Below are 7,065 nucleotides of genomic sequence, written 5' to 3' on the forward strand. Positions count from 1 at the left end.
CCCAGCTCCCCCCACGCTTAGAAAAGCAGCGGCTCCAGGCAGGGGCTGGCAGACACACGCATTCAGCGGGAGGTGCCCCCCTATCCATAGGGGTTCCGAGGTCACGGTCAAGCCTCCCGGCACCCGCGCAGCGCCACGAACCTTTCTGTAGGTGCATCCCGTGAAGGAGGGGGTCTGCTCTCGGCTGCGGTCTGCTGGCGGCACAGTAACGCTAAGCAAGCTGCTTAGGAATGTCTAAACCAGCTTTTCCCTGTTTATTCATTTCCCAATTGGAAAATATTGCTGTGTCATACAAAGGTTGGTGAAATTTTTAACGGGAGGTTTTTTCTTGTGCCCAGGGTGGAACGCCGGGGAGTTGGGAGGTGACAGCAGGACTGACAACCGGGACTGCCGGACAGCCAAAAACTCTGCGACAAACTCAGCTGGGATATGGGAGACCGGAGCTGCGAGACTGTCTTCTGCGGAGATCAAAGCAGGGACGTGCAGGCGAATTTCTGGCAGCCCAGGCGAGCACCCGCCAGCCCAAAGGTACCGGCTGCTCTGCAGTGCGTCTTTCTTGTTTAATTAAAAATACAAACCCCAAGCCTGCAAATCCTGGATCTGCGCTTGGGTGCAGAGGGCAAATGAATCTCAAAAATGTAAAATGCAATCTTTTCCGATGAGCTGTTAAGTAAAAATACCATTTCCTGGAGTGACAGTCCGGCTCAAGACTAACAAGGCGCTTTCCAGCCAGGCACCCTCTTCCCCTTACCCCCGGAGCCGGGCCCTACGCCTCGGTGTTCCCCGGGGGCCAGCACATCCAAAAGCCTAGCGCCCCGCAGCACAACCTGCCGGCCCTGGGCGCGATGCTGTCGGCCTTTCAGATCCTGCCCTGGCTGCCGGCCCTGTCCTGACGTTCATCGGGACTTATTTTTTTTCTAAAGCATCCGAACAGGCTCAGTCGGACCCTTTAAATGAAATTCCCGCCGTTCCCCCAGTACTTGCGGGAGAGTCGTTCCTCAGCTATGTAAATCCAAGATATCGACAGAGGTTTGATGAATTTTTCCTCTGTTTTAGTGGCCAAGAAGGTCTTGCAGCCGCTGGCTGGCTGGCTTCTGCAGGAGCAGCGGGCGGGCTGAGATCCACCTCGAGCAGAGGGGCCCTTGCGCTTACCCAGCGATTGCTGCTGCAGAACCCAAACGAAAACACACGGCATTCACTCCTGGTTTCTGCTAAAACAAAGTTCTCCTAGCTGAAGCGAAACATTTTCTGGTTAAATATTTAAACCGGTAATTCATATACATCCTTTAGGGTGGGAAAATAGTTGGGTTTCATAGGCTTTGTGGGAGAAATAAAGTACCAGAGTTTGGAAAGCAGAGGCTTAAATATGTTTATCTCACACTCAACGCTTTGTAACTCTGCTTATGAGATAGCAAGTCAGCTCTCTGCGGGAATGTTGTCCAGGAGGAAATCAAACCAACGGGGATTTATGGCAGTTCCTATGGGACATACTGGCGCACGGCACCGCGCCGGGGAGGTTTAACCACGCCGGGCAGCTCTGGCACGGGACCGAGCTCCCCCAGGGCTGCCGGTGGCTCGGGAAGCCTGCAGGAAGGCGGAGATGTTTGAATCTTGAACCAGCAAAGCACACGTTACCTGAAACCTTGTTTTCCAGCGGTTTAGTCTGGTTTTCCTAATCGGGGAGAGCAGATTTCCAGGGCCGGGCGCCGCATTAAGCCTGTGCTGATGGGCTGGAGCCAGGCAGCCGAAGGCCGGCGAGGCGGGACGCTGCCGTCGCTGCCATCACTCCCGTCACTCCCATCGCTCCCGTCGCTGCCGCCGTGTCCCCGGGGTTACGCAGTAACGGGCGCCCTGTGCCCCCGTCCCCTCCGCTGCCGCGGCGGGCACCGATCCCCGGCTCCATTCGCCGCCCCCCCGTGAAATAGGAAACCTTGGAAAAGCAGAAGTGTGGCTGTAATTAGGATTAATCTATTTTTAGCAAGCTGCCTGGTGCCCTGTCCATGCTCCAGCTGAGATGTTTAATTCTGTCCAGCTCGACTCTTCCTGCAGTTGCACCCAGGATTGATACAAAAATTTCCTTTAAACCTTGAATTTGTTGGGGCTTTTTGTTTCGGTCGGGTATGGTAGTTTTTACAAAAAAAACCATTTTTTTTTCCCCCATATACAACAGCTGGAAAATCCAGCACTAAAGCAATGCAAAGGCTGCTTATCAAAACCAGTTGTATAACTTTTACTATCATTATTATTCGTTTTACTGTGTGGTTTGGAAACCTGGTCACAGATCAGGAATGTGTTGTACCCTGGGCTGCACGGAGGGCGAATCGCCCCCTCCAAGCCGTATTGAGTAAACTCACGGAGCGATACCCGGACGAGTTCTGCTAAACAGCATCAGGCCAAGATGTTAAAGGTGGCGATGGGCTGAGCACCCCGTCATTTACCAATCCTGATTTAAATATCTGTGGTCAACCTTCAATAACGCATTTGTAAAGGGACCTTCAAGAAAGATTAGCAGTTAGGAAACCACCGGGACATGCAGTTGGCCCCAGATCAATACATCCCGCCGTCCCGCTGCTCGCCCCCCCCGCCCCAGTAATGTTTGGCTTTTGCAAATATTGGTGCCCCACGTGAGGGGCCGGAGGGGCCGGCACCAGGGGGGAGGAGAAGTGTCCCCCCCCGGCGGGGGAGCAGTACCTTTAAGCAGCACACGGACACCGGCTCTATTTGAAGCTTCCCTTGTGCTCTCCGGTGGGTGGGAAGCGTGAGGGTGGTCCACCGCCTCGCGACCGGGAAGATGCTCTCCTTAGCAAAAACAAAAGAGGTTCCTCAGCAAAACGCTGTTTCCTCCCAGAAAATACAGCCATCGGCCCGGGGCTATTTCTGCTTCAGCTGTAGGGGCAGGGGGGATTTTCCCCTACAGCCCACCTCTCCCCCCTGCCGTGTATTTCGGTGACTCACGAAGCTTCCAAGTGCTGAGCGTGGAGAACGGCTATTTCTGTGCTTCCACTGCAATCCCTGCTACCTCCGGCTGTGCTGTCAGTGCACCTCAGCCATGCACAGCACCCCCGCCGGCTCTATTCTTAGCAGCTAATAGCTGAAATAATTACTTTTGTCTCAGCGCTGTTGGCTCCTTAGATTTAGAACTGAGCAAAACCCGCAGCCCGGGGAGCAGCCGGGGGCCCGGGGAGCCACCACCATGACCCACGGGCAGCATCTCCGTCGTGGTGCCGAACAGGAACGCTGCAAGCGGAGCTGTCGGGGATGCTAAAACCTCAGACCCGGCTTCAGCCCAGGGCATAAGCTCTGCTGTGAAGCAGCTTCTATGTTAACGTGGCGCCACCGCTTTGGAAAGGACCTCAGCCATTCCAGCTGGGATTTTCTTCAACTTCACAGGGTAAATTCCAGGACTCCAGCATTTCAAAGGAAGGGCCAGGTTTTCACCTGCAGGTTCCCATTTCAGTGCCTGCGTTACTGCGTGGGCTAGGTTCGCACAAGGAACGCAAACGTTTTATGCCAGTGTGACCACCCAGTGCCAGCAGAGCCCCGCCAGGTGCTGGGAACGAGCCCACACCTCTGGCTTTGCAGCCTTCCCATCTCGACCCCGGCTGTTCCATCCCATTCCCTCAAACCACCCCCAAAGAGGGCCAGGAGAAAACGCCAGCCCAGGCTTTGCTGGGTGCACACCCAAGCAGGTGCATGGAATCAACTTTAAAACCATTTCCGAAGGGTTTTTATTGCTATTTATCCCCTGCCCTGCTCCTTCCCCTGTTGGTCGGGACGCCAGTGAGAATCCCTACAGCGCGTGTACACACTCCGCTGGCAAAGAACAGGCAGTGCTGAAAGTACTGCAGAAGCCGTTTCTCTGGCATTCACTGATGAAACTAGTCTGGAAAACCAGAAAAAAAAAAAACCCAAGCCTAAATGTTTGTTGTGACTCTGCAACTTTTCTGAAGTCACCGTGGAACACAACCCAAAGCACGGTACAGCACACGGAATATCCCGTCACGGGCTCCGGCAGCTGTGTTAGCAGCAAATATTCCTAGTTTGGAGTTGCAAGCCTCCAGTTCCCTGGAAATCCACATGTCCTGGCAACAGGGGTTGGACTAGATGACCTCTCGGGGTCCCTTCCAACCCAAACCATTCTATGACTGCGAGGACAGCGCTGTAAAACCACGGCTTGTCCACCTACATGTAAAAATAGAAGGAAGACCTTGAAGCCTTCTTCCTGCTTTTCTTTGAAAAGTGAAAGAGAGCACCTCCTCAACATAATTTCTCACCAATCTCCTCTAAAAGCCACGGTGCTCCGGCAGCTTCTCTCTCAGACGACGGTTACGGCTCGCTAATTGACTGGGGGCCTTCTGTGCAGTAAGGACTGTAATTAAGCAAGAGGCACAACTTGAGTAAAATCTGGGAGCAAGGAACTCCCAAATTTCCCTATCAGCATTGACCCTGATTCCACAGACAATGTGGGTCAAAATATTTAACCTTTTATTTAACTCAGCCTTCTCGTATGCAAAATCGTATTCATTTTAAATAAGCAAACATTAAAAACTTACCAGTTCCCGCAGGTTAACAACTAACATTACTTCTTTATTTACTATAGCAAAGAATTAAGTAGGTTGTTTTTTTTTTTTAAGGACCATTTACTAGTACAACATTCAGATTAAAAGAAAATTTTCAAAATTAATCACGCTCTGACGGCTGAGGGTTAGGGGAAACAGTCCTGGCAGATGGGCCGTCGTGTTCCTGTTTGTGCCGATGGTCCTTGAACGGAGCTGGCTGGGAATTCCGTGCTGAAACAGGTTTTTGTTGGAAAACATCATTTTGCTGGGGTTGTGAGTGTTTTGTGAGGAAGAGGTAGCGCTGACAAGCGCTATCCTGTGCCAGTATTTGAAAAATATACGGTTTTGCATTTTAAAGGAACTTTCAGGAGTTTTGGGTGGTGCAAACTGAAGAACATAGTGCTAAGTGCTAACTTCTACATTCCCCTGCCCACCTTTGCCTGAGTCTTTGCTCCTTCTGTTTCCTACCAACCGCTCCCCGAGCTGATGTGCCGAGACATCGTTTATATGGATATTGAGGTCGAGGGGTTATAGATTTACAGCTGCATAGACTTGCTACATCTCGGGCAGGAATTTGTTTGGCATAGCCGAGGCCTTTGGATTACTTCAGCTCAGCCTTTGAGTTAAATAGGAACATGCCCCGATTTTAACAATCGCCGTTTCCCGCAGTGGGAGGAAGGTGCGGCCGCCGGCATTTAAACTGAAACCTGAGCCAAGGCTTTGCCAGCGGGAAGCCGAGAGTGCGGGTGGTACCACGAGGGTTTCGCTCGTCATTAAAAAGACCGAGGACCTTCCCCAGCGGATGGCTGAGGTTATTTATCACCCACAGCACCGATAAGGTATTAGATGACGTGCGTGAGGGTTAGGGTTTTGTAACGTCAGACTTTGTGTGTTACGGCTATTAAGGTCAGCGTAGCACGACAGCAAACAGCAGGGGAGATGCCAGGGAAATGAGGATGCACCTTTTTGTACGGTTTGGCCGTGGCAAGCCCACGCTTCCTCTGCTTGCTGACGAATCGCTCCCCGAGCCTTTCACGATGCCGGGGGAAGCTGTCAACGGCCGGCGGACTTGGCAATGATGGCTGGGGGTTCAATCCCTCCCGCCCTCCGGAAGAAATTTATTTTGCCCCCTAGCATCCAGCCTGAACTATTCAAGCTCTGAGTTGTGATGGCTCATTACGTTGTGTAGCACCATCGAAACTTTTGGGGTTTTTCATCAACATCGCGAGCACCCACAGCACAGTTGTAGTCAGCCCTCGCTCCGGAATGGGTACTCACACTGCATTTGTGGGGGGAGACCGATCTCCCCTGCCTCCCACCACGGCCGTCGATTATTTCCACTTACCAAGCTTGCTTTCTAGCTGGGGCCTTCGCTTCCTCGCAGTCAGTTGTTACAAAACCAAAGCTCTGCTTCCTGCTTTTAGACAGTTTGGAGGGAAAAACAAACAAATAAACCAACCAACAAAAAGCAGTAATGAGACATGTACACGGGCTCCCCTTAAACCAGAAAAGCAGCATAGATTTCTACCCTGGAAGCCCGGCCTCTATTTCCTTACTTCAGCTCACAGAAAATGCCAAAGCCTGCCCAACGTTTCACAGACTCAGCTGTGTGTGAGAAGACAACTTTTATTTTTTTGGGGCCTCATTATTCAGTTCCGAGTGCCGAAGCCTTCCCTTGTGCCGTGTTTTCTTAGTTGTGCACTCAAATGTTTCCCAGTGCAGCGCGGCTTTGAGTCGCCTTGGGAGCCTGAGGACCACCATAAAGCCAATACTTACAGTTAGGTAACAGCAGAAATGTTCCTCGGCTGGTCATTTGCAAATGAAAGCAAAGCGTAAAATAAATGTCGCCTTTCCCCTGAAAGCAACCAAAAAGATGTAATTGGAAATAAATCAAAACTCCACTTTACTTTCTTACTATACCGCAAGACTGACAAAATCGCTGTGAGCTAAAAGCACCAGTCAGCCACCCCATTTCTGAGGCTCCGAGCCTTTTGTCTCGCTCCCGTGCCGTATGCAACCACGTTCAGAGCTTCGCCGGATCTCGCGGGTCCAGCGAGATGGCCTCTGCCTCGCCTGCGCAGCGCGGGCGTGCTGTAAATCAGCCGCCCGCTGGCAGGGAAAACGGGGAATGCGGAAAATCCGCTCTGACCCCGCGTGTTGGTGGAGCTCCTGAGATAACTCAGGGGTAACTGAAACCAGCACAGGCAGCTTAACATCACATGAAACACTGGCCTACTTTAGCAAGTATCATTGCTGGGTGACTCATTTAAGTAGCTGTAGCGCTCTTACAATTTTACCTTCATTAACTGAAGTAGTTAATGCTTGCAGCTTTGGCCACGAAGCGTAGATGCAAGGCCTGGAGTCCCAGGGGTTTGATTGCATAAGCAACCATGTCTTGTGGCATTTCCTTGATCAAGCACTACTTCTTTTGGTCACATGGAGGTTTGATTTCCCCTTGCATCAGCTACAGCAGACCTTTTACATTTGCAGTATCGGTGTCTGACCG

At 51.7% G+C, this 7,065-nt stretch overlaps 1 long non-coding RNA gene across 1 annotated transcript in view; it reads right to left on the reverse strand.

The window, feature by feature from the left end:
• LOC118452853 overlaps positions 1-2,542 on the reverse strand; it is a 7,366-nt gene extending 4,824 nt beyond the window's left edge. The window contains exon 1 of the long non-coding RNA XR_004842717.1: positions 142-2,542. This is a non-coding gene — a long non-coding RNA (uncharacterized LOC118452853). The remainder of the gene's footprint in view (positions 1-141) is intronic.
• Between the last annotated feature and the right edge of the window lie 4,523 nt (positions 2,543-7,065).

The sequence above is a fragment of the Egretta garzetta genome, unplaced genomic scaffold, assembly GCF_000687185.1.
Source record: "Egretta garzetta isolate BGI_Z169 unplaced genomic scaffold, ASM68718v1 scaffold588, whole genome shotgun sequence".
Classification (NCBI taxonomy): Eukaryota; Metazoa; Chordata; class Aves; order Pelecaniformes; family Ardeidae; genus Egretta; species Egretta garzetta.